The 27,704-nt window shown below is 43.6% G+C and overlaps 1 protein-coding gene and 1 long non-coding RNA gene across 3 annotated transcripts in view; one reads left to right on the plus strand and one right to left on the minus strand.

The window, feature by feature from the left end:
• COL28A1 (collagen type XXVIII alpha 1 chain) overlaps positions 1-6,671 on the minus strand; it is a 66,451-nt gene extending 59,780 nt beyond the window's left edge. For both annotated transcript variants that reach the window (XM_077272768.1, XM_077272769.1), the window contains exon 1: positions 6,513-6,671. The gene's annotated coding sequence lies outside the window, so the exon portion shown is untranslated. The remainder of the gene's footprint in view (positions 1-6,512) is intronic.
• LOC143785976 (uncharacterized) lies at positions 935-5,303 on the plus strand. The gene is made up of 3 exons (XR_013218183.1): positions 935-988; positions 4,732-4,894; positions 5,207-5,303. It is a non-coding gene; the product is annotated as an uncharacterized LOC143785976 (long non-coding RNA).
• Positions 6,672-27,704: the final 21,033 nt, after the last annotated feature.

Consider the following 27,704-nt stretch of genomic DNA (forward strand, 5'->3'; position numbering starts at 1 on the left):
AACCCCACAAATATGAACCCCACTTGCCACCACTACAGGGCAAGTGGAAAGAGCCAAGCAAAGTGCCCGACAGCTGGTGGGGCAATATCCATGGCCCATTTCCATCCTGATAATACCACCCCCCCAGCTGTCTGCTTTAGCAAGGCTGGTTGTCAAAAATGGGGGTGACCCATCATTTTTTTTAATTATTTAATTAAATAATTAAAAAATATGGTGTGGGGACCCCTCTATTCTTGATAACCAGCCTTGTTGAAGCTGACAGCTGAGGGTTGCAGCCCCCAGCTATGAGTTTTGCTAGCTGGTTATCAAAAATACAGGGGAACCCACACCGGGTTTTTTAAAAATTATTTATTTACAGCGCCGAAGCTGGCTAATGAATACTCCCATCACCCTCCTGCTCTTGCTGTTATTAGCAGGTGTCCGGTGATGGGAACTATAGTCCCATCCGCTGACACCAGTGACCAGAGGTAAACTTTATACCTCCGATCACAGCTGAGAACTCACACTGTCTTTTGACAGCGTGGGAACCGCGGCTCTCTGACCATATATATATATATGAGTTGGTGACTGTAGGTAAGCACCTGTTCAGACCTGATTTATGTTTGGATGTGACGGGCAGTTTTTTTGATATTTGTATGTATTAGCCTTCTGACTGAGCACTCCGCCCCTTAGCCTCAGGTGTTTTTAATTGCAGCAGGATTCTACCCCTCCACAGAGATATAGATTTCAGTCCAAGAGATGATACATGTTAGGTTCCCAGAGAGATGTAGACTGTCTAAGAGAGGATTGGCATTAGGTCCTGGCAACGAGAATCACCTTAACGTGGCTGTCAGGTACACATGAATTGGCCAATTTATGCACTAAGCATTCTCAATTTTTCATATTTCTAGTGCAGTAATGCAATTCAATTTTCATATTTATGTTTGCATGCTATAGTGCTACAGAATGCTGCCTTATCTATTTGATTCATAGGAGTTGGCGACTCTAGGTAAGCACCTGTTCAGACCTGATTTATGTTTGGATGTGATGATCAGTTTTTTTATATCTGTATTCAATCTATTACCACAGTGAGGAACCTACATCATTATTAGCTGTTTGAAAGTACATCCAGCTGGTTGTACAAATAAATTTAAAGGAAGATTTATATTTCTTTATTTATTTAACTTTATTTAATTGTATTCTCCCTGTTAAAGGGTCATTCCCCTCCAAAAAAAACCCTCTCTATAGGATAGCTATAACTTGCTGATTGCTAGGGGTCTGACAATTGGGGTCCCATGTATCTGTCCCTATGCATCCTTATTGGAACTGCCAGAAATAGCTGAGTACAGCGCTCCACTTTCTCTGGAATTCCCATATTCATATAAAAGCATGTGCACCTCTGGTCCTTTCAATATAGGGCCTTAGAGCCATTTCTCGGTGATTCAGGAACCTCAATCTCAGGATCTCTGGAGGGTCTTGGTGTTCGGACCACCAGTAAACAGCAAGTTAATCCCTATGCTTTTCATAAAAGATAACTTATTTTTTGGGGAATATGCAAATTGTCCCTTCAGAGAGGAAGAGGACTAGAACTCTAGTTCCACCTATAGGAAGTACTTTTAGGATTGCTACTTCCTTTAGGCAGCACTAGAGTTCTAGTCCTCTTCCTCTCCGAAAAGAAAATGTGCATATTTCCCAGAGGAGCATTATGGCTTAAAAAAATATGTATGTCAGGTTTGACATGTCACTCTCCTCAAGGAGAAACATTGGATTTTTGGGGAACACTTTAAAAGAACCTGACAGCTGATTTATGCTGACCAAACCACAAGCGGCATGTATCAGATACTGACTGCATTATTTCAGCTAGGTATGTTTTACGAATTACATATACACACACATAAGGAGAGACATGTCACTCAAGGGAAAGAGGGTGGGGAGAAGCAACCACAGATTGAGTTACTGAACTTGTCACCTGTACCATGGTTCACAGCCAGCTTTTAACAAAATGTTACCTTTGAAATGCCATACGGTAAAACATACTTGCGTAAAATTATGGAGCCAGTGTCCGATTCATTGTGCCTTTGGTTTGGGCACAATGAAAACTTATTACTAGTTTATTAAACTTTAAGGCTATCACAGGTATTCTGGACTTCTATATAAGAATGCCTCCAGATATCAGGACATACTTGTGTCTGGAATCTGCCACATAGCCGATTAGTAATGCAATGATACACATATTTTAGAAGCATGCGATAAAAAGAAATGTATTCCCAGATTAAGCTTCATATATCAGCCCTAGAGCTAGAGCTTCAGTTCACATGTCTCAGGGGCAAGTCCGTGGTTTTGCTAAGAATTTCTCAAAGCTGGCGGTCATAAAAATTACAAAAATGTTCGAAACGGCTTCAATCGTCTTGTTTAAACCTGTGTTGCCTTCCATTTTATAGAACTATCAGATTTTATGATATCATGATTATATAGTGTCATATCAAGAAATGTCTAGTACTAAAATATAGTGATTGATGTTTATATAAAATATGTATTGTAATAATTGTAAGAATGATCAAAAGGAAACTAGATGGTAATCTTGCAACTTCCTTGCTATCTTTTTTTGAAGTCTTGATTAGCAAAAATAAATGTATCCTTGTGCTGTCCACTATGCAATGTCTTTGGGAGAACTGGTTAAGGTCTCGAAGAAGCACCATTACAGATTCCATAGGCTTTGTTACCCCATTCCATAAGATGACGTAACTACACTTTACTCCCCCCAACGGCAAAAACTAGCCTCTATGTCCATTATCCTGTATCTTAAAACTCTGACCTAGAAAAAGTGTCTTGTGACCAAGGATACAAACCCTGCTAGCTATCCCCTTGGCTATGTCCCTGTTCTGGACGGTGCGTCTTAATGGTTGCATTATAATAAATTAGCAAAGAAAGTATCCATGTATAACTAGATAGATGTGCGATTGAGGTGTCTAAGAAAGCAGAGTCACAACTCCCTAATCCCTAATAAAAACCTGTGTTCCCTCTACGCTCGGTTTTCTGGAAAGGAAAAAGTTATACCAACATAATAATGAGAATAATTGGCCCAATTACAGTTCTACCTCTTTGCAACATGTCCCACTTTTACAACTGAGAAGAAACAGTATCGGTAATCCGCAGGTTCTGTCAAAAAGTCACAAGCTGGATGTGTGTCAAAAGGTTCTTTATTCATACAATAGTGTTGACTCCTTCTTCAGGTACATTATAGCAAAAGACACTTCCTAAATGTGTTGATGAGTGCTCTGTATTAGAGTATTGTCACGGTGATACAGCGACAGAGAGGGGGCATAAGATCGTGACTTCTGGTTTCATGAACTCCTGCACTGGTTAGAAGTAATTCACCATCTTATTAAACAGTGCAGTTTTTTTCCTTGCTGGCAGTGCAAGAGTTAATCTGGTCAGTTGAAGCTTCCTACCTGGATTGTTCAGTGTTGGCCACTCCCCTCTGCTATACATGCTCAACACTGGCACGTAGGAATTGCCAGTGTTAGTTCTTACTGCCTGGTTTGGAGTTGGAGTAGTAGTTCGTGGTTGGAGTTGGCGTTTGGAGAGTTCTTAAGGAGACTGTTGCTTGTAGTTTTGTCTGTGTATACATCCTCATATTCTCCTATTTTGTTTCTCCTTCCTATAATGCCCCACTCTGTTTTTTGGTGAGTGTATTTTGTATGATTGTTATTTTCATTTATCCCAGTCCATTTTCCCTTGTTTGTATGGTTACTGTATTCCTATACACTTTGGCTTTCCGCCACTCTGGGTGGTGGAGGGGGCAGATAAGGGTCAATATAAGAGCATAACAAGGCACATGAACCCGGCGCCTCCACCTTCAGGAATAATCTGGGGGACAGGGATAGACTTGGGCCCCATTAGTTCTAGGGACCTGGTAACGCACACAGTCCTAAGGCACTGAGTGACAAGTACTCTATAGAAGTTATTATCCCTTCATTGTAACTATCGAGTACTTGGCAGTGACTAAAAGCTTGCCATGGTGTCTATCATTCCTAAAGATGGCACAGTAAGTCTTTTTCAAAGAGGTTTTGTCACCAGGTCAAAAGTGAACAGTTTTTGCTCTTAATTTATGTGCTCCTCTGAGTCCTCTTTTTTCTTAAATCCGCTTACTCATTTATTCCTACTCTTGGTGCTTGCAGGGTAATTATGCAGAGCATCCTAAAAACATGCCCCAATAGAATTCTGTAAACTATGCACTATGCCTCATTGTAAAGACCATAAGAATTAGCACTAAATTAATGGATCCGTATTGCTTGAACCAATTGGCGGATTAAAACAAAAGAAAAAAAAAGGGCATAATCAGGGGTGCAGTGGGAATAAAATAAAACAATTGGCCCATGTAAATATGGTACTGGACAACTAATGAATGAGCTCAATGGCTGACTGCAACTTTTATGGGACCTACAAAATATAATTTCCAGTAGCACATCCATCCTAGGAAACACGGGGTATGCTGCAAACGATATGCAAAGTACACGGGAACCAATAATTGTATCAGTAATTGTTTGCCCTATAATATTTTGCAAAAGAGCCTTTAAGCGCACACCGATGTGTATGTATAAGGGTATGTGCACTCGTAAAGGATTTAATTTCTACACCATTTCTGCCTCTCTTGGCAGGAAAAGCGTATCGTAAAATAGATGCGTTCATGTTGCATTTTGATGCATTTTTTACATGTGTTTTTGTTGCTTATTTTTCCCCACTCATTAGTATTGGTGAATTGCTGAAAGAATTGACATGCTGTGGATTTATACCTGCACCAAATCTGGAAATCAAAAATAAGCAACACGTGCACGAGGCTTCAGGATACTCATTCACTTTGCTGACAAATCTGTGCAGAAGAAAAGCGACAAAAATGCAACAAATCTGCCAGGTGTGCACAGGGCCATAATTGTTATTATGGTTAATTGTAAGAATTTGGTTTCCAGACACACATATTCTGCCCTACATAAATGTCTTTAGAATGAGGCAATAACTAGATTAATTAATACTTAGACTGGTCCCTCTAGGACTTTGAACTTGTAGCTTATAATTGGTGGAAGCTTAGAGAATGATAATTTGGAGAGTAGATGAGATGTGAACCAATTATGGGATATCAAAATACATATTCCAAAGTCATTATTGCTTAACTATTCCTTTAAATGGGTTGCATGAGATAAAAATCAAAGGTGTATTTTTTTCTCAGAAACAGCGCCCCCTCTTGTCTATAGGCAGCATTTGGTATTGCAGCTCAACCAACTAAAGCTAATACTGCAATATTGAACACAGCTGATGGACCGCAGTGACTCTGAACTAAGAGCAGACCCTTGTCTTTCCATCTCAGACTTCTGCTCCCCCTGTACTCATGTACCTCCACCAGATTATGTCTTTATTGCATTAAATCTGAACAATACATAGAGTGAACATTGCATGTGCAAAGTAATGGAACTGCTGGAATGTGCTGTTTGATGACGATGATGAGGATGGTCTTTAATATGTACCAAAATGTAACAAATTTTCTAATGGAATAACTATTGTTTTTGATTTTATATAGAAATATTGTGATTATCTACTCACTATATCGCCCCCTGGTGTTCGTTTGATTCCCTCTCAGAATGTTCACCTAATGTGTCCAGTGCTGCATGGTCACACATGCTCAGTAGCTCAGTCAGACCACCCAGATCCTCTTGTACATGTCCAGTGGAGTGATTTTTGCTATTGTGCAGACCAGCCCATTATAAGTGGCAGAGGGCGTCATAACAGATATGTGGCAGCAATATCTACATGAAGGTACATTTATAAAAAAGAAAACTAAAATAAATAAATAAATATATATATATACAGCAATTGAAAAATGTACTGTATATTTTTGCAACATTTAGCAGAGTTAAACAATAATGATTGGACAAGCTATTTAGCCAGCACTAACAGCTAATAATTATAATAATAATAATAATATCTCACAGGAAAAAACATAACCTGCCTAACATAAAATAATAGTAATAATAATAATAATAGCTCACAAGGTAAAAAGCATATCCTGCCTAACATAAAAAAATAATAAAAAAAAAAAAATAATAATAATAATTTTTTAATATTATTATTATTATTATTATTATTATTATTATGTTAGGCAGGATATGTTTTGTCCCCTGTGAGCTATTATTTTTATTATTATTATTATTATTATTATTATTATTAGTAGTAGTAGTATTTCATGTTAGACAGGTTATGTTTTCTTTTCTCCCCTTTTTTTTATAGTTACATAATTAATGACATACTTATTCCCAAAATGGTACAGTATGTATGCAAGTTAAAAAATCTATTTTTTATTTATTTTTTATTTTCATGTTTATTTTATTATTTGAGGCAATTTGTAAAGAAAAGTAGCCAACATTTTTTGCCAAAATAAGCCTTAAACGCAATAGGTTTCAGTACGTGGCTATAGCCAAGGAACAGCAGAAAATGGTAAACGCCATGATTACTAAATCCCGGATGAAAGGTGTATTTACCTGTGAATGAAGCGATGTGTGATGAGATCAGGGGCTGTAGAGAAGGAGCCGGGCTGCAGATGTTAATAGCCACAGGGTTTCTTCCCCATGTTATTGCTAATCCTCCTCTCTTAGGTCTGCACAGAAAACTTCTCTTAATTTAGTCTTATAGGTGTGGGCTGGACGACTCCTGTACTTGTCAGAAAAAGCTGAAATATTGTTAACATGGGGGGCTATGCAAATACACGTATGAGGAGGGTCTGTACATTTTAAGGTGTGACACAACTTTTCTTCAAAAGTTTTGGAATCATGAAATGCCTAAAGCACTCTTCAGGAATATTTCACAAATTACCTGTATGGAAAATCTTCAGAAATATATTCATCAAAGATCGCTGGATTTTCCATTGAGCCATAAATTGTAAAATTGTCAAGTTTTATTTTTCTAAGTTCCTTTTTATTCTATATGTCAGTGGGTGTCACCAGTCCAAGGATATTTATTGCTGTTAGACAAGGTAGAGAAGATGTATCTTACAGATCAATGAAGGAAACAATTAGTAGGGCATGTATCATCAGTGCAGACCGCAGAGACATAGCGTGAAGCTCCTAGGCCCATTTGTGCCGCCACACTCTGAGTCATGCTCCCTGCGGTTCGGACTACATGTATCAGGTGAAAGGTTCCCTTTAAGGGCTTTTTTTAATGTGTTTTTATGTCTTCATGGGCAACATACATATTTTGTATTATTATATTCATGGTAGTTAAAGGGGTTTTCCACCCCTGAGGACATTTTCTGCAACTCCTGCAGCTTGCCGAATCTTAGCGGTGTGTAATGTACACACTGATAGGTCGGGGTCACACTCAGCGTAGGGAAATACGGCCCGTTTTTTACAAGCGTAATACGCAGAAATGATCCCAAAACAGTGATCCGTATGTCATCCGTAGGCAGGGTGTGTCTGCGTATTTTACGCATGTCATCCTCCGTATGTAATCCGTATGACACCGGTAATGCGTTTTTTTCACGCAACCTTACAAAATGGACATTTAACGGTTTTGAGGCCTGCAATTAATTTAAATCATCATCAGCAACCCTATTTATTGCCTCTACAACAGGTGGAACCCTCCCATATGGCCATTTTGTTGCTGTGCTTCTGTTGGTGTTTTGGTGGTACTTTGGCAACATGTGTGACCTCCTGCAATTCACACAAACTCAGCGAGTGTTATTTAACTGGGTCTTGTCACGCCGCTTTGGCCACCCATACCCCGTGATAGTGGATCCGCGAAGGAGGAGAAGAATGTGGGTGCATCCACTTTTCAGGTAACGCCTCACTAAAGGCCATTTTCACAGGCTGTATACAGCTCTGCGGAAACATCCGGACACATTCTATCAGTACTGTCGCATGACAATACCCACCTATGACATCTTGTTGGAGACAGTACGTCCAGGAATCACATATCAGGATACAAGGATGCGGAAATGCATATCTGCAGAGGAGCGTCTTCTCCTTACCTTTCGGTATGTATTCACCATCCTCTCATATGTATGTTGATGATGTTTTTTTTTATTTTGTATTTCCTAGCAGCTGATTTAAATTATATTACTAAATTAAACCAAAATCATATGCAAATATGTAGCTAATGTAAAATGTAAGTAGCCAGTGTAGATTTTGGAAGGTACACTGGTCTCCTGCCTTTTTATATCCTCATATTACTCGGCTTTGCTATGCTTTCTATCAAGCATTCTTACATTACTAATATTTTTTTTGTTGTGTGCTTTCAGCTTCCTGTCAACTGGATTGTCTTATGCCGGAATCCATCTGGAATTTCTGATAGGACGTTCCACTATTTCCGGCATAGTGCGGGATACATGAATTCAAATATGGGAAAAACTACACGAACTTGTGGTGCCCGAGCCCAAAAGGCAGGATTGGCTCAAAATAGACCATGGATTTAAGGACACTTGTGATTTTCCTCACAAGCCCTGGATGGGAAACATATCAGGGTGCGTAAGCCGCATAACTCGGGCTCCCAATTCAATAATTATAAGCAGTTTTTCCCTGTAGTTCTGTTAGCTGTAGTTGACAGTCACTACAGGTTTATAATTGTAGATATTGGGGCCTATGGGCAAACGGGAGACTCTAGAGTCTTGAATTCTTCCATTATGGGTCGGCGGCTATGTGAAAACCAGTTGGACCTCCCATCACCACGACAACTTCCAGGCTCCAATGCTGAAGCAGTCCCTTATGTACTTGTGGCAGATGAGGCCTTCCAGTTGACCAGGCATGTCATGAGGCTTTATCCCCGTCGCAACCTGGACCACCGGCGGCGGGTGTTTAATTTGAGACTTTCACGGGTGCGGTGACTGGTGGAGTGCGCCTTTGGCATTCTGTGTCCCAAATGGAGGGTCCTCCAGTCTGCCATTCAGTTGAGTGAGGCAAATGTTAATGAAGTAATAAAAACTTGTGTTGTTTTAAACAACTTCACAAGAATTCATGAGTGCTCCTCAGTTGATAGTGGTGAAGGCATGTTGGCCAATGTGGATAGGCCTACACCACATGGCCTTCTGTTGTGAATTTGGATTCTGGGCTCCCCCGGTGGCTACTGGTGGAATTGAACTTGTGACATCATCTTCCCTGTTCACCTGTTCTGATTAGATCTGGGTGTCGCTATATAACCTGGCTTCTCTGTTAGATGCTTGCCGGTCAACAATGTTATCAGAAGCCTCTCTGTGCTTGTTCCTGCTCCCAGACATCTACTAGATAAGTTGGACTCTTGTCCTTGTGTGTTTTTGTATTTTGGTTCCAGTTCACAGCTGCAGTTTCGTTACTGTGTCTGGAAAGCTCTTGTTGATCAGGAATTGCCACTCTGGTATTATGAGTTAATGCCAGAGTCCTAAAGTAATTTCTGGATGTGTTTTGTTAGGGTTTTCTACTGACCATGAAAGTATGCTTTCTGTCTTCTGCTATCTAGAAAGCGGACCTCAAATTTGCTAAAACTATTTTCCTGCTGCGTTTGTTGTTTCATCTCATATCACCGCCAATATATGTGGGGGGCTTCTGTCTCCTTTTTTTGGGCATTTCTCTAGAGGTGAGTCAGGTCTTATATTTCCCTCTGCTAGCATTATTTAGTTCTCCGGCCGGCGCTGGGCATATAGGGATAAAAAGTAGGACATGCTACCTGGCTACTTCTAGATGATGCGGTAGGTTTAGTTCATGGTCAGTATAGTTACATCTTCCAAGAGCTTGTTCCTATAGAGGCTTATGCTAGTTCTCTGGCCATGGAGATCATGACAGTTTGACCGGCCCACTAAAGGGTTAAAATCCTTGGCTGAGAAAGGAGAGAAATAAGAAGTCTGCTGAGAGTTTTTTTTTTTTTTTTTTTCTGTGCTCTTAATTGGATCACTTGCCAGTCTGTCTATGCTGCAGTCTTTCTTTTTTTTCTCTCTCCTTATAATCTTTGAATGGCTTTGTGTTCACCTGTTAATAATGGATCTTCAGAGTGTAACTGCAGGTTTGAATAATCTCACCACGAAAGTACAAAATTTGCAAGATTTTATTATTCATGCTCCGGTATCTGAGCCGAGAATTCCTTTGCCGGAATTCTTCTCAGGGAATAGATCTAGCTTTCAGAATTTTAGAAATAATTGTAAGCTATTTTTGTCCCTGAAATCTCGTTCTGCTGGAGACCCTGCACAGCAGGTTGGGATTGTGATTTCCTTGCTCCGCGGCGACCCTCAAGACTGGGCTTTTGCATTGGCACCAGGGGATCCTGCGTTGCGCAATGTGGATGCGTTTTTTTTGGCCTTGGGCTTGCTGTATGAGGAACCTCATTTGGAACTTCAGGCAGAAAAAACTTTGATGTCCCTATCGCAGGGGCAAGATGAAGCTGAAATTTACTGCCAAAGATTCCGTAAATGGTCTGTGCTTACTCAGTGGAATGAGTGTGCCTTGGCGGCTACTTTCAGAGAGGGTCTCTCTGATGCCATTAAGGATGTTATGGTGGGGTTCCCTGTGCCTGCGGGTCTGAATGAGTCCATGACAATGGCCATTCAGATCGATAGGCGTCTGCGGGAGCGCAAACCAGTGCACCATCTGGCGGTGTCCACTGAGAAGACGCCAGAAAGCATGCAGTGTGATAGAATTCTGTCCAGAAGCGAGCGGCAGAATTTTAGACGGAAAAATGGGTTGTGTTTCTATTGTGGGGATTCTACTCATGTTATATCAGCATGCTCTAAACGTACTAAAAAGCTTGATAAATCTGTTTCCATTGGCACTTTACAGTCTAAATTTATTTTGTCTGTGACCCTGATTTGCTCTTTGTCATCTATTACTACTGACGCCTATATCGACTCTGGCGCCGCTTTGAGTCTTATGGATTGGTCCTTTGCCAATCGTTGTGGGTATGATTTAGAGCCTTTGGAAACTCTTATTCCTCTGAAGGGGATTGACTCCACCCCATTGGCTAATAATAAACCACAATACTGGACACAAGTGACTATGTGTATTAATCCGGATCACCAGGAGACTATTCGTTTTCTAGTGCTGTATAATCTACATGAGGATTTGGTGCTGGGATTGCCATGGCTGCAGTCTCACAACCCAGTCCTTGACTGGAGAGCTATGTCTGTGTTGAGCTGGGGATGTAAGGGGACTCATGGGGACGTACCTTTGGTGTCCATTTCATCATCTATCCCCTCTGAAATCCCTGAGTTCCTGTCTGACTATCGTGACGTCTTTGAAGAACCCAAGCTTGGTTCACTACCTCCGCACCGGGAGTGCGATTGTGCCATAGATTTAATTCCGGGTAGTAAATACCCAAAGGGTCGTTTATTTAATCTGTCTGTGCCTGAACATACTGCTATGCGAGAATATATAAAGGAGTCCTTGGAAAAGGGACATATTCGTCCATCGTCATCTCCCTTAGGAGCCGGTTTTTTCTTTGTGTCAAAAAAAGACGGCTCTTTGAGACCATGTATTGATTATCGGCTTTTGAATAAAATCACGGTTAAATATCAATACCCATTGCCGTTGCTGACTGATTTGTTTGCTCGCATAAAGGGGGCCAAGTGGTTCTCTAAGATTGATCTCCGTGGGGCGTATAATTTGGTGCGGATCAGGCAGGGGGATGAGTGGAAAACCGCATTTAATACGCCCGAGGGCCACTTTGAGTATTTGGTGATGCCTTTTGGTCTTTCTAATGCCCCTTCAGTCTTCCAGTCCTTTATGCATGATATTTTCCGCGATTTTTTGGATAAATTTATGATAGTGTATCTGGATGATATTCTGATTTTTTCGGATGACTGGGACTCTCATGTCCGGCAAGTTAAGAGGGTTTTTCAGGTTTTGCGGTCTAATTCTCTGTGTGTCAAGGGTTCTAAGTGCGTTTTTGGGGTTCAGAGAATTTCCTTTTTGGGATATATGTTTTCTCCCTCTTCCATTGAGATGGATCCTGTCAAGGTTCAAGCTATTTGTGATTGGACGCAGCCCTCTTCTCTTAAAAGTCTTCAGAAATTTTTGGGCTTTGCCAACTTTTATCGTCGATTTATTTCTGGTTTTTCGGATGTCGTTAAGCCATTGACCGATTTGACTAGACAGGGTGCTGATGTTGCTAATTGGTCCCCTGATGCTGTGGAGGCCTTTCAGGAGCTTAAGCGCTGTTTTTCTTCTGCCCCTGTGTTGCGTCAGCCTGATGTGACTCTTCCTTTTCAGGTTGAGGTCGACGCTTCTGAGATCGGAGCTGGGGCAGTGTTGTCGCAGAAAAGTTCTGACTGCGCCGTGATGAGGCCTTGTGCCTTCTTTTCCCGTAAATTTTCGCCCGCTGAGCGGAATTGTGATGTTGGGAATCGGGAGCTTTTGGCCATGAAGTGGGCGTTTGAGGAGTGGCGCCATTGGCTCGAGGGGGCCAGACATCAGGTGGTGGTATTGACTGACCACAAAAATTTGATTTATCTTGAGACCGCCAGGCGCCTGAATCCTAGACAGGCGCGCTGGTCATTATTTTTTTCTCGGTTTAATTTTGTGGTATCGTACCTACCAGGTTCTAAGAATGTTAAGGCGGATGCCCTTTCTAGGAGTTTTGAGCCTGATTCACCTGGCAACTCTGACCCCACAGGTATTCTTAAGGAGGGAGTTATCTTGTCAGCCGTTTCTCCAGACCTGCGGCGGGCCTTGCAGGAGTTTCAGGCGGATAGACCGGATCGTTGTCCGCCTGATAGGCTGTTTGTTCCTGATGATTGGACCAGTAAAGTCATCTCTGAGGTGCATTCTTCTGCGTTGGCAGGTCATCCTGGAATTTTTGGTACCAGGGATTTGGTGGCAAGATCCTTCTGGTGGCCTTCCCTGTCACGAGATGTGCGAGGCTTTGTGCAGTCTTGTGACGTTTGTGCTCGGGCCAAGCCTTGTTGTTCTCGGGCTAGTGGATTATTGTTGCCCTTGCCTATTCCTAAGAGGCCTTGGACACACATCTCGATGGATTTTATTTCAGATCTGCCTGTTTCTCAGAAGATGTCTGTCATCTGGGTGGTGTGTGACCGTTTTTCTAAGATGGTTCATTTGGTTCCCCTGCCCAAATTGCCTTCTTCTTCCGAGTTGGTGCCCCTGTTTTTTCAAAATGTTGTTCGTTTGCATGGTATTCCTGAGAATATCGTTTCTGACAGAGGAACCCAATTTGTGTCTAGATTTTGGCGGGCATTTTGTGCTAGGATGGGCATAGATTTGTCTTTTTCGTCTGCTTTTCACCCTCAGACTAATGGCCAGACCGAGCGGACTAATCAGACCCTGGAGACATATCTGAGGTGTTTTGTGTCTGCTGACCAGGATGATTGGGTTGCTTTTTTGCCATTGGCGGAGTTCGCCCTCAATAATCGGGCCAGCTCTGCCACCTTGGTTTCCCCGTTTTTCTGTAATTCGGGGTTCCATCCTCGATTTTCCTCCGGTCAGATGGAATCCTCGGATTGTCCTGGAGTGGATGCGGTGGTGGAGAGATTGCATCATATCTGGGGGCAGGTGATGGACAATTTAAAGTTGTCCCAGGAGAAGACTCAGCTTTTTGCCAACCGTCACCGTCGTGTTGGTCCTCGGCTTTGTGTTGGAGATTTGGTGTGGTTGTCTTCTCGTTTTGTCCCTATGAGGGTCTCATCTCCTAAGTTTAAGCCTCGGTTCATCGGTCCGTATAAAATATTGGAGATTCTTAACCCTGTTTCCTTCCGTTTGGACCTCCCTGCATCCTTTTCTATTCATAACGTTTTTCATCGGTCGTTATTGCGCAGGTATGAGGCACCGGTTGTGCCTTCCGTTGAGCCTCCTGCTCCGGTGTTGGTTGAGGGTGAGTTGGAGTACGTTGTGGAAAAAATCCTAGACTCCCGTGTTTCCAGACGGAGACTCCAGTATCTGGTCAAGTGGAAGGGATATGGCCAGGAGGATAATTCTTGGGTCACTGCATCTGATGTTCATGCCTCTGATCTGGTTCGTGCCTTTCATAGGGCCCATCCTGATCGCCCTGGTGGTTCTGGTGAGGGTTCGGTGCCCCCTCCTTGAGGGGGGGGTACTGTTGTGAATTTGGATTCTGGGCTCCCCCGGTGGCTACTGGTGGAATTGAACTTGTGACATCATCTTCCCTGTTCACCTGTTCTGATTAGATCTGGGTGTCGCTATATAACCTGGCTTCTCTGTTAGATGCTTGCCGGTCAACAATGTTATCAGAAGCCTCTCTGTGCTTGTTCCTGCTCCCAGACATCTACTAGATAAGTTGGACATTCGTCCATGTTTTGTTTTTGTATTTTGGTTCCAGTTCACAGCTGCAGTTTCGTTACTGTGTCTGGAAAGCTCTTGTTGATCAGGAATTGCCACTCTGGTATTATGAGTTAATGCCAGAGTCCTAAAGTAATTTCTGGATGTGTTTTGTTAGGGTTTTCTACTGACCATGAAAGTATGCTTTCTGTCTTCTGCTATCTAGAAAGCGGACCTCAAATTTGCTAAAACTATTTTCCTGCTGCGTTTGTTGTTTCATCTCATATCACCGCCAATATATGTGGGGGGCTTCTGTCTCCTTTTTTTGGGCATTTCTCTAGAGGTGAGTCAGGTCTTATATTTCCCTCTGCTAGCATTATTTAGTTCTCCGGCCGGCGCTGGGCATATAGGGATAAAAAGTAGGACATGCTACCTGGCTACTTCTAGATGATGCGGTAGGTTTAGTTCATGGTCAGTATAGTTACATCTTCCAAGAGCTTGTTCCTATAGAGGCTTATGCTAGTTCTCTGGCCATGGAGATCATGACAGTCTTCCTCAGCGGCGTCCCCTTTCTGGCCTAAAAGTTAGGGATATTTATACAAATTATTTTGTTTCAGGGTGCTACTCCCTGGCAAGATAATGCTGTTTCTCTTTTGTAATTTGTTACTTTATATATAATTTGATCTAAAAAGAAAAAATTACTTTACTTACTGAACTCTGTATGTTGTATTGACTTAATTAGCAGATGGTTAAGAACATGGTATTTGTGGATAATGTAATAATGATTGGTCAAACAAACTTAAGTTGGCTTTTGACTATATATTTTAATTATAGCAAAAGCCTTTTTTTTTTGCTAAACACCATATTACTATCATATGTTTTTTTTTGCCAGTGAAACTTGGGATAACAAATTTTTAAACAAAAGATAACAAATTGCTATCACAGCACAATAAAATAGACACCTCGTTATTAACCAAAATTGTAAACAACAGGAAATTATTTTTACAGATTTCTGTAAGTTGGTAGACTTTGTTGGCCCAATTGTCCTTCACCCTGTGTGGATGATGTCTGGCCCTGATCAAAATGCTGGCCTTGTTCATATTGGCCAGTTGTGTATTGCCCATAATTAGGCTTTTGAGTATGGGCCTCATGAGTATGGGAATATGACCTTGACTCATACCCCCCCAATATGGCCATGTCGACCATACCCAGGTTGGGACCAGCCTCCAGCACTGGGTCTGCACAAGTGGCCATATTGGGAAGGTTGATGGCAGGATGCCATATGGAAAGGTGCTGGCCTTGGTGGGTTTTGTGTGGGAATGTGTTGAGGTGTAGGCACACGTGGAGGAGGTGCTTCAAATCCCTGTTGAGCATGCACCTGTTGAGATCTTGGAAGGCGCATGACGTTACGTGGTGACAGCTGCCAACTCTCAATGTACTCAAACAATTGATACGGGTCATTTGGGGGGGTGCATGCATCAATAAGGATTTGAATACACCCTCTCACATGTTGCCTCACCTCACAGGCTAGGGGATGGATGTACCGGGCCAGGCTCCTCGCGTAGGCCTCCTCACCCTCATCCTGAGCAGCCCTGGCCAGATAATTAAGGACCCCAGTGTCCACATTTCTCTTACTTTCCTGAAGGTCTCTCCTTCTGCGGTCACGGCGTGAAGTGACAGCAAGCTGTGGGGAGGTCTCCAATGGAACAGTAGGGCTGCTGATGTTTCCAGTATAACACGCTCAGTGTCTCTGCTGGATGGCAGGCTATATAGTCGCATCATGCAACAATGCATCATGCCATGTAGATGTAACAGAGTTAGACGTGTCGATGGCAAAATTGGATTATTATCTTCTTGGAGGACAGGGGAGGAATATGGTTGTTTTTTATTTTCATTCTTTTACAGGAGACATTGCCATCAGAGGATTGGGCATAGTGGTGAGTATAGGTGTTTTGGTTAATTTAGAGTCAATAAATGAGTCTGCGTCATTTGTTCAAATAAAGGACTTTATTCTTGGTGTTATTTTAAAAAAAATTTGACTATGGGGTTAGTAATGGGTCCGTCTTATAGATGACTCCCCATTACTAACCCCTAGGCTTTATGTCACCTGACAATACAATAGTGACATCAACACCAATACTATCACCCTACTTGTCGCCGCACCAGTGCAAGTGGGAAGAGAGAGGCTGAGTGCCAGATTTGGTGCATCTTATGGATAAGTCATTTCTGATGCGGTTGAGAGCTGATGTTTTTAGTCTGGGACATGGCCAATATCTATAGCCCCTTCTTAGTCTATTCATATCAGCCTGCGGCTGTCTGCCTAACTTTTGCTGGTTATTAATTATAGGGGGACTCTGCGTAATTCTTTTGGGGGTCCCCCATTTTAATAACCAGTAAAGGCCAAGTACAGGTGTGAGCTGACATTAATAGCCTGGGAAGCTCCAAGGCTATTACCCCTTCCCAGGCTATAAACATCAGCTGTCTGCTTTCCTTTTGCTGGTTAATAACATTTCGGGGGACCCCACACCAGTTTTTTCAGAAAATTATTTATTTAGTAATAAAATACATGTGCAGTAAGCTACACAAGCATTGTACTAATTATATACTGTATGTGACTGACATATTTATATCTATAAATGCTATGTGTATATATCTATTCTATCTATTCTATTCTGTTGGGTCACAGTGTGATTTGTAGATTGTGCGCCCTCGCGGGCAGGGTCCTATCTCCTTCTGTACCAGTCAGGAATTTTATAATTTAATAGTACTGTGCTTGTTTTTTAATATGTATACCCCTCATCACATGTAAATTGCCATTGAATAAATGGCACTATAATAATAATAATAATAATTTTACTGTATGCGGCAGCTCAAATGTCGCGTTTTCAAGGACATGGGGAATTTAAAAATCGGACGGCACTCACATTATACGAGTGCCGTGCAATTTTTTTTTATCACACTCATTGACTTGCATTGACGTGTCTCATCCGGGATATGAGGACAATCGCAGCATGCTGCAATTTTTTTCTCAGCCCAATCTGAACCAATAAAATAATCGGAGATGACTGGGGACTTATAGACTAACATTGGTCAGAGGGCAATCTAGTTATTTATCGGATTGCACTCTTCCGTTTTTCTCGCAAATGAGTATGAGCCTTTAGAGGGAATATATGATTGCTTTATGTGTATTTTTGGGTGTGCACATCACCGGTATAGGGGATAGTCTGGCGCCCAAGGTTTGAAAAGTCGCTTAATCTTGTCTTAACTTAAGGAGAATATTGCGTCTTTTGACGTTCTATATCCATTTTCACCTAGCTCCAATGAAGTGGATGGAGCTGGAGTGGAACAGGGGAGCGGTAGCATTCGCTATGGCACAAATATTACTCCAGCAGGGAATGAAGTAGGATTTGTGTCGAGGCACGCACAGAGGTGCACGCCAGTAGCCTAACACTCCTGATTCATGAAGAGGTGAACACACTGCTCCTCATTAAGACCAGCGTGAACCATGCTGGTCTTGATAAAGGATATAGTGTCACACTGTGACTGTCTTTGGTAAGGAAGGGGGACCTCAAACTGTACTGTAACAGGGACCCTAACTATGCCTGTCCTGGAGGTACTCTTGAAGGTAGAGAGGCCCAAGTCTCCGACCTTACTATGCTTCTGTTAAACCCTGATCTGTCCCCTCCCCCACCCCATCAGGCCTGGGACAGAAATGTAAGGTAAACAAGACAAAAAGACAACCAGGGATAACAGAAAACAACAAATATACAAACACTCACTGTAGGTAGAGAGAGATATAGGGAAGGATAGAAATGTAGGAAAGCATACACACAAAAACATCACGCAACAATCTCCAGTAGCAACAACGATCTCCAATTCAGCACAGCGTCTCCAAAGAGCTAGGAAGCAATGCTTTCACAGGCAAGACAGAGAGGGTCTGGCCAGGTTTTATAGGCAGAGATAATGACCAGATCAGAAGCAGCAAAAATGGAGTGTATGACCAGCAGAGAAATGGTCGTTAACCTCTTCAGCACCAAAGAAAACCAAATCCATTTAATATGGGACCCAAACACACAGGCTAAATGGAACATCTGCAATTCACAATGTGCAGTAATCTTCTAACCCCAGATCTCCCAGGAGGACATGACACACTCATGACAAATTGGTTTAGAAAAGTTTAAGAAAACTCGTGGAAGACTACTTTACAAATTAATTTATTGGATGTCAAATAAGTGCCACATGTAAGGTTTCAGTGAAGGGAAGCAATGCCACTGTCAGTAAGCGCTGTCTGGTAGGAAACCCAACTGCAGTGCCAAGGATCGCCATGGTTAGGACAACAAAATTATATGAGCTGTGTAGCCATAGGCATCTAGTTTTGAAATTTGACTTGGCTTGAGTTAATCATTTTCCCTGTCTATCATCTATCTTATCAAGTTTATCTCAGCCTTGACCCTTCACACTGAAAAGCTGAAGGGTTCATCTAATTAGGTACCTGACATATCTGGTTTGAGTTACAATACATTCCATCATATTCCAAAATGTATCTTGCATTATAGCTGTAAGTCTTTACTGTAAACCACTCAGTGCTGTCCTATTAATCAGTCGGGTTCCTTGGAACCAAACTATTTCAATATTTTTTCCAAGTTCATTTTTAAAGTTCTTTTTGGCTTGAGTTTTATTTTTTCCCTGAGTGGGTGGGGGGTGAGATCGTTAATGTAGCACATAATGTAATCCTAATGTAAGTGTGAATATGAGAAGATGAGAGGATGCATAGTTATTGGCAAGGCTTAATTGTCATTGGGTCCTATGCATGGCAATTATGCAGGTCTCACATCAACATGATGAAAGAGACATTTTTGGCTAGGATGCACAATAGCAGAAACCAGTCCATTGACGCTGTGACACCCCAGGGTCCTGGTCGGCACAGTGGCATTGCTTTCCCCACGGGGAGAGTGATGTTATGTTTGGAAGCGATGAAAGAGATCTTTTATCAGGTAACCACAATGCATACAACATGTTCACACTCCAGGCCAGAAGGGGGAGCTCTAAGCCTAGTTTAGGGTGAGCTCCCCTATAAATACATCCTGATCTGGAGGGAAAGAATTCAGTTTCAGTTCAGAAAGTGAGAGACACAGAAGAGAGCAGACCGACATAGAGTGTCAGAAGGTCTGAAGGGGCCTGTAGTCTGAAGTACTGCGGCCCCTGAAGGAAGAGACAGACAGAAAGCCGAACATTGTTCAGTGAGTGTGCAGGAGAGCGAAGCACAGGAGAGGAACATCAGGGGAGACCAGCCAAGATCAGGCTGCCTCCCTCTGAAGCGCAGATAACCGGTAGCCGGACCACCGAGGTTGTAAGGACTCTACGACTTACAGCAGAGACCGGCAGGACAGCCAAATTGCAAGTTATCTGTCCCCACACACACCTGAAGACACAGTGACACCTTTAGAGCCCGGGGCGTGCTAGAGTCCCTATAAACAGGCCCAAGTCACCAGTCATACGGGTTATGTCCTATCCTATACAAGGGACAGAGAGAGAACATCTGTGAGGACCTTATCTGAAGCCATAGGCAGTAAGGGACTTACAACACCACCGCGCTAGAGGAAGGCTTTTAACTCCATTTAGTAAAGGGGACTCTGGATTCCCTTCCAAGCCGGCCGGACCCTGCCTGCCCTGTGATCTGGTGCCCTGGACTGTGGCTGCCTGAAGTGTTCAGTAAACAAGGTAAAGAGACTGCAAACCTGCGTCCTCGTTCTTTACTGCACCATTCACCATCTTCCATCTACACATCGGGAGCCCTGGGGATATACTTCATCTTTAGGAAGTTATACCATCTAGCCATAACATCACCCCAGAGGACCCCTTAAAGCAACGTCAGTCCCCACTGACCGAATACCACAGGTGGCGTCACGAATAGGGTTGAGCGAAACGGGTCGGCCATTTTCAGAAGTCGCCGACTTTTGGCAAAGTCGGGTTTCATGAAGCCCGACCTGACCCCTGTGTGGGGTCGGCCATGAGGTCGGCGATCTTCTGAATCTGGTATCGGAATTCCGATACCGAGTTCCGATATGTTTGCGATATCGGAAATCGGTATCGGAATCCACATTTAAGTGTAAAATAAAGAATTAAAATAAAAAATATTGATATACTCACCTCTCCGACGCAGCCTGGACATTGCCGCTGGTAACCGGCATCTTCCGTTCCTAAGAATGGCGCTTGAAAGACCTTTCGATGATGTCACGGATTGTGATTGGCAGCGGCGGCCCACGTGACCGCTCAGCGACCAATCACAAAGCCGTGACGTAATTCTCAGGTCCTTAAATTCCTCATTCTAGGAATTTAGCACATGAGAATTACGTCACGGCTTGTGATTGGTTGCTGAGCGGTCACGTGGGCCGCCGCGACCAATCACAAGCCGTGATGTCATCGAAAGGTCCTTCACGCGCTCATTCTTAAGAAGGAAGGCTGCCGGAAAGAAGCAGGGCGCTTTCGAGGGTGAGTATATACCTAATAGGAATATACTCACCTTCGGCTTCTTTCCGGCAGCCTTCCTTCTTAAGAATGAGCGCGTGAAGGACCATTCGATGACGTCACGGCTTGTGATTGGTCGCGTGTTGTGAATTTGGATTCTGGGCTCCCCCGGTGGCTACTGGTGGAATTGAACTTGTGACATCATCTTCCCTGTTCACCTGTTCTGATTAGATCTGGGTGTCGCTATATAACCTGGCTTCTCTGTTAGATGCTTGCCGGTCAACAATGTTATCAGAAGCCTCTCTGTGCTTGTTCCTGCTCCCAGACATCTACTAGATAAGTTGGACATTCGTCCATGTTTTGTTTTTGTATTTTGGTTCCAGTTCACAGCTGCAGTTTCGTTACTGTGTCTGGAAAGCTCTTGTTGATCAGGAATTGCCACTCTGGTATTATGAGTTAATGCCAGAGTCCTAAAGTAATTTCTGGATGTGTTTTGTTAGGGTTTTCTACTGACCATGAAAGTATGCTTTCTGTCTTCTGCTATCTAGAAAGCGGACCTCAAATTTGCTAAAACTATTTTCCTGCTGCGTTTGTTGTTTCATCTCATATCACCGCCAATATATGTGGGGGGCTTCTGTCTCCTTTTTTGGGCATTTCTCTAGAGGTGAGTCAGGTCTTATATTTCCCTCTGCTAGCATTATTTAGTTCTCCGGCCGGCGCTGGGCATATAGGGATAAAAAGTAGGACATGCTACCTGGCTACTTCTAGATGATGCGGTAGGTTTAGTTCATGGTCAGTATAGTTACATCTTCCAAGAGCTTGTTCCTATAGAGGCTTATGCTAGTTCTCTGGCCTTGGAGATCATGACAGTTTGACCGGCCCACTAAAGGGTTAAAATCCTTGGCTGAGAAAGGAGAGAAATAAGAAGTCTGCTGAGAGTTTTTTTTTTTTTTTTTTTTTTTTCTCTGTGCTCTTAATTGGATCACTTGCCAGTCTGTCTATGCTGCAGTCTTTCTTTTTTTTTCTCTCTCCTTATAATCTTTGAATGGCTTTGTGTTCACCTGTTAATAATGGATCTTCAGAGTGTAACTGCAGGTTTGAATAATCTCACCACGAAAGTACAAAATTTGCAAGATTTTATTATTCATGCTCCGGTATCTGAGCCGAGAATTCCTTTGCCGGAATTCTTCTCAGGGAATAGATCTAGCTTTCAGAATTTTAGAAATAATTGTAAGCTATTTTTGTCCCTGAAATCTCGTTCTGCTGGAGACCCTGCACAGCAGGTTGGGATTGTGATTTCCTTGCTCCGCGGCGACCCTCAAGACTGGGCTTTTGCATTGGCACCAGGGGATCCTGCGTTGCGCAATGTGGATGCGTTTTTTTTGGCCTTGGGCTTGCTGTATGAGGAACCTCATTTGGAACTTCAGGCAGAAAAAACTTTGATGTCCCTATCGCAGGGGCAAGATGAAGCTGAAATTTACTGCCAAAGATTCCGTAAATGGTCTGTGCTTACTCAGTGGAATGAGTGTGCCTTGGCGGCTACTTTCAGAGAGGGTCTCTCTGATGCCATTAAGGATGTTATGGTGGGGTTCCCTGTGCCTGCGGGTCTGAATGAGTCCATGACAATGGCCATTCAGATCGATAGGCGTCTGCGGGAGCGCAAACCAGTGCACCATCTGGCGGTGTCCACTGAGAAGACGCCAGAAAGCATGCAGTGTGATAGAATTCTGTCCAGAAGCGAGCGGCAGAATTTTAGACGGAAAAATGGGTTGTGTTTCTATTGTGGGGATTCTACTCATGTTATATCAGCATGCTCTAAGCGTACTAAAAAGCTTGATAAATCCGTTTCCATTGGCACTTTACAGTCTAAATTTATTTTGTCTGTGACCCTGATTTGCTCTTTGTCATCTATTACTACTGACGCCTATATCGACTCTGGCGCCGCTTTGAGTCTTATGGATTGGTCCTTTGCCAATCGTTGTGGGTATGATTTAGAGCCTTTGGAAACTCTTATTCCTCTGAAGGGGATTGACTCCACCCCATTGGCTAATAATAAACCACAATACTGGACACAAGTGACTATGTGTATTAATCCGGATCACCAGGAGACTATTCGTTTTCTGGTGCTGTATAATCTACATGATGATTTGGTGCTGGGATTGCCATGGCTGCAGTCTCACAACCCAGTCCTTGACTGGAGAGCTATGTCTGTGTTGAGCTGGGGATGTAAGGGGACTCATGGGGACGTACCTTTGGTGTCCATTTCATCATCTATTCCCTCTGAAATCCCTGAGTTCCTGTCTGATTATCGTGACGTCTTTGAAGAACCCAAGCTGGGTTCACTACCTCCGCACCGTGAGTGCGATTGTGCTATAGATTTAATTCCGGGTAGTAAATACCCAAAGGGTCGTTTATTTAATCTGTCTGTGCCTGAACATACTGCTATGCGAGAATATATAAAGGAGTCCTTGGAAAAGGGACATATTCGTCCATCGTCATCTCCCTTAGGAGCCGGTTTTTTCTTTGTGTCAAAAAAAGACGGCTCTTTGAGACCATGTATTGATTATCGGCTTTTGAATAAAATCACGGTTAAATATCAATACCCATTGCCGTTGCTGACTGATTTGTTTGCTCGCATAAAGGGGGCCAAGTGGTTCTCTAAGATTGATCTCCGTGGGGCGTATAATTTGGTGCGGATCAGGCAGGGGGATGAGTGGAAAACCGCATTTAATACGCCCGAGGGCCACTTTGAGTATTTGGTGATGCCTTTTGGTCTTTCTAATGCCCCTTCAGTCTTCCAGTCCTTTATGCATGATATTTTCCGCGATTTTTTGGATAAATTTATGATAGTGTATCTGGATGATATTCTGATTTTTTCGGATGACTGGGACTCTCATGTCCGGCAAGTTAAGAGGGTTTTTCAGGTTTTGCGGTCTAATTCTCTGTGTGTCAAGGGTTCTAAGTGCGTTTTTGGGGTTCAGAGAATTTCCTTTTTGGGATATATTTTTTCTCCCTCTTCCATTGAGATGGATCCTGTCAAGGTTCAAGCTATTTGTGATTGGACGCAGCCCTCTTCTCTTAAAAGTCTTCAGAAATTTTTGGGCTTTGCCAACTTTTATCGTCGATTTATTTCTGGTTTTTCGGATGTCGTTAAGCCATTGACCGATTTGACTAGACAGGGTGCTGATGTTGCTAATTGGTCCCCTGATGCTGTGGAGGCCTTTCAGGAGCTTAAGCGCTGTTTTTCTTCTGCCCCTGTGTTGCGTCAGCCTGATGTGACTCTTCCTTTTCAGGTTGAGGTCGACGCTTCTGAGATCGGAGCTGGGGCAGTGTTGTCGCAGAAAAGTTCTGACTGCGCCGTGATGAGGCCTTGTGCCTTCTTTTCCCGTAAATTTTCGCCCGCTGAGCGGAATTATGATGTTGGGAATCGGGAGCTTTTGGCCATGAAGTGGGCGTTTGAGGAGTGGCGCCATTGGCTCGAGGGGGCCAGACATCAGGTGGTGGTATTGACTGACCACAAAAATTTGATTTATCTTGAGACCGCCAGGCGCCTGAATCCTAGACAGGCGCGCTGGTCATTATTTTTTTCTCGGTTTAATTTTGTGGTATCGTACCTACCAGGTTCTAAGAATGTTAAGGCGGATGCCCTTTCTAGGAGTTTTGAGCCTGATTCACCTGGCAACTCTGACCCCACAGGTATTCTTAAGGAGGGAGTTATCTTGTCAGCCGTTTCTCCAGACCTGCGGCGGGCCTTGCAGGAGTTTCAGGCGGATAGACCGGATCGTTGTCCGCCTGATAGGCTGTTTGTTCCTGATGATTGGACCAGTAAAGTCATCTCTGAGGTGCATTTTTCTGCGTTGGCAGGTCATCCTGGAATTTTTGGTACCAGGGATTTGGTGGCAAGATCCTTCTGGTGGCCTTCCCTGTCACGAGATGTGCGAGGCTTTGTGCAGTCTTGTGACGTTTGTGCTCGGGCCAAGCCTTGTTGTTCTCGGGCTAGTGGATTATTGTTGCCCTTGCCTATTCCTAAGAGGCCTTGGACACACATCTCGATGGATTTTATTTCAGATCTGCCTGTTTCTCAGAAGATGTCTGTCATCTGGGTGGTGTGTGACCGTTTTTCTAAGATGGTTCATTTGGTTCCCCTGCCCAAATTGCCTTCTTCTTCCGAGTTGGTGCCCCTGTTTTTTCAAAATGTTGTTCGTTTGCATGGTATTCCTGAGAATATCGTTTCTGACAGAGGAACCCAATTTGTGTCTAGATTTTGGCGGGCATTTTGTGCTAGGATGGGCATAGATTTGTCTTTTTCGTCTGCTTTTCACCCTCAGACTAATGGCCAGACCGAGCGGACTAATCAGACCCTGGAGACATATCTGAGGTGTTTTGTGTCTGCTGACCAGGATGATTGGGTTGCTTTTTTGCCATTGGCGGAGTTCGCCCTCAATAATCGGGCCAGCTCTGCCACCTTGGTTTCCCCGTTTTTCTGTAATTCGGGGTTCCATCCTCGATTTTCCTCCGGTCAGATGGAATCCTCGGATTGTCCTGGAGTGGATGCGGTGGTGGAGAGATTGCATCATATCTGGGGGCAGGTGATGGACAATTTAAAGTTGTCCCAGGAGAAGACTCAGCTTTTTGCCAACCGTCACCGTCGTGTTGGTCCTCGGCTTTGTGTTGGAGATTTGGTGTGGTTGTCTTCTCGTTTTGTCCCTATGAGGGTCTCATCTCCTAAGTTTAAGCCTCGGTTCATCGGTCCGTATAAAATATTGGAGATTCTTAACCCTGTTTCCTTCCGTTTGGACCTCCCTGCATCCTTTTCTATTCATAACGTTTTTCATCGGTCGTTATTGCGCAGGTATGAGGCACCGGTTGTGCCTTCCGTTGAGCCTCCTGCTCCGGTGTTGGTTGAGGGTGAGTTGGAGTACGTTGTGGAAAAAATCCTAGACTCCCGTGTTTCCAGACGGAGACTCCAGTATCTGGTCAAGTGGAAGGGATATGGCCAGGAGGATAATTCTTGGGTCACTGCATCTGATGTTCATGCCTCTGATCTGGTTCGTGCCTTTCATAGGGCCCATCCTGATCGCCCTGGTGGTTCTGGTGAGGGTTCGGTGCCCCCTCCTTGAGGGGGGGGTACTGTTGTGAATTTGGATTCTGGGCTCCCCCGGTGGCTACTGGTGGAATTGAACTTGTGACATCATCTTCCCTGTTCACCTGTTCTGATTAGATCTGGGTGTCGCTATATAACCTGGCTTCTCTGTTAGATGCTTGCCGGTCAACAATGTTATCAGAAGCCTCTCTGTGCTTGTTCCTGCTCCCAGACATCTACTAGATAAGTTGGACATTCGTCCATGTTTTGTTTTTGTATTTTGGTTCCAGTTCACAGCTGCAGTTTCGTTACTGTGTCTGGAAAGCTCTTGTTGATCAGGAATTGCCACTCTGGTATTATGAGTTAATGCCAGAGTCCTAAAGTAATTTCTGGATGTGTTTTGTTAGGGTTTTCTACTGACCATGAAAGTATGCTTTCTGTCTTCTGCTATCTAGAAAGCGGACCTCAAATTTGCTAAAACTATTTTCCTGCTGCGTTTGTTGTTTCATCTCATATCACCGCCAATATATGTGGGGGGCTTCTGTCTCCTTTTTTGGGCATTTCTCTAGAGGTGAGTCAGGTCTTATATTTCCCTCTGCTAGCATTATTTAGTTCTCCGGCCGGCGCTGGGCATATAGGGATAAAAAGTAGGACATGCTACCTGGCTACTTCTAGATGATGCGGTAGGTTTAGTTCATGGTCAGTATAGTTACATCTTCCAAGAGCTTGTTCCTATAGAGGCTTATGCTAGTTCTCTGGCCTTGGAGATCATGACAGTCGCGGCTGCCCACGTGACCGCTCAGCGACCAATCACAAGCCGTGACGTAATTCTCATGTGCTAAATTCCTAGAATGAGGAATTTAAGGACCTGAGAATTACGTCTCAGCTTTGTGATTGGTCGCTGAGCGGTCACGTGGGCTGCCGCGACCAATCACAAGCCGTGACGTCATCAAAAGGTCTTTCAAGCGCCATTCTTAGGAACGGAAGATGCCGGTTACCAGCGGCGATGTCCAGGCTGCATCGGAGAGGTGAGTATATCAATATTTTTTATTTTAATTCTTTATTTTACACTTAAATATGGATCCCAGGGCCTGAAGGAGAGTTTCCTCTCCTTCAGACCCTGGGAACCATAGTATCCCATTGCACTGCATTGGGTTTCGTGTTTCGGCCGACCCCGACCCCGACTTTTTTATAGGATCGGCCGATTTCACTCGACCCGACTTTTGAGAAAGTCGGGTTTCGTGAAACCCGACCCGATCCTATAAAAATAAAAGTCGCTCAACCCTAGTCACGAACATAAACTTTATTCCCTTTAAAGACCTTTCCCTTTTAGATGGGCACCCAGGGCCACAGACCAGGTCGCAGCCACCGTGACATCCCCCTATGAACACTGGACTCGGTACCGAGTACCCCACGGCCCTGGCAGGGCGACTCACTGCCTTAAAGGGAACCTGACACCTGATACATGCTAACGGATCCATGAGCAGCATGGATGAGATGGTGGCTGCGCGATTCCAGCCATATATGTATAAGGGCACAGTCAGACAGACCGAGGTTGGAACGCAGTGCACAGGCCAGAAGGCGGCTCTCCCGTCCCAATCGCGACAAGTGCATAAATACATAAAGCCGTCGGTTGGTAGAGCCAGTCCGAGCATTGCGTTCCAGTCTTGGTCAAATTTATATGGTCGTCTGTGCCCTTACTCTGAAAGGATACCGAATTTCAGAGAAAACTATAGTTTCATAGCCATAGGTTATATAATTTAATGTTTAAAGCTCATTTTTTGGTCAGAACGCTAGTGCAGCGCCCCAGAGTCCTGGTCGTTGCAGTAATGTCGCTCTTCCACCAGGGGGAGTGATGTTACGTCTGATGGTACTAAAGGAGTCACACACTACACTTTACACTCCAGTCCACCAGGGGGAGCAAAGCTTCTATCTACTAG

The sequence above is a fragment of the Ranitomeya variabilis genome, chromosome 7, assembly GCF_051348905.1.
Source record: "Ranitomeya variabilis isolate aRanVar5 chromosome 7, aRanVar5.hap1, whole genome shotgun sequence".
NCBI lineage: Eukaryota > Metazoa > Chordata > Amphibia > Anura > Dendrobatidae > Ranitomeya > Ranitomeya variabilis.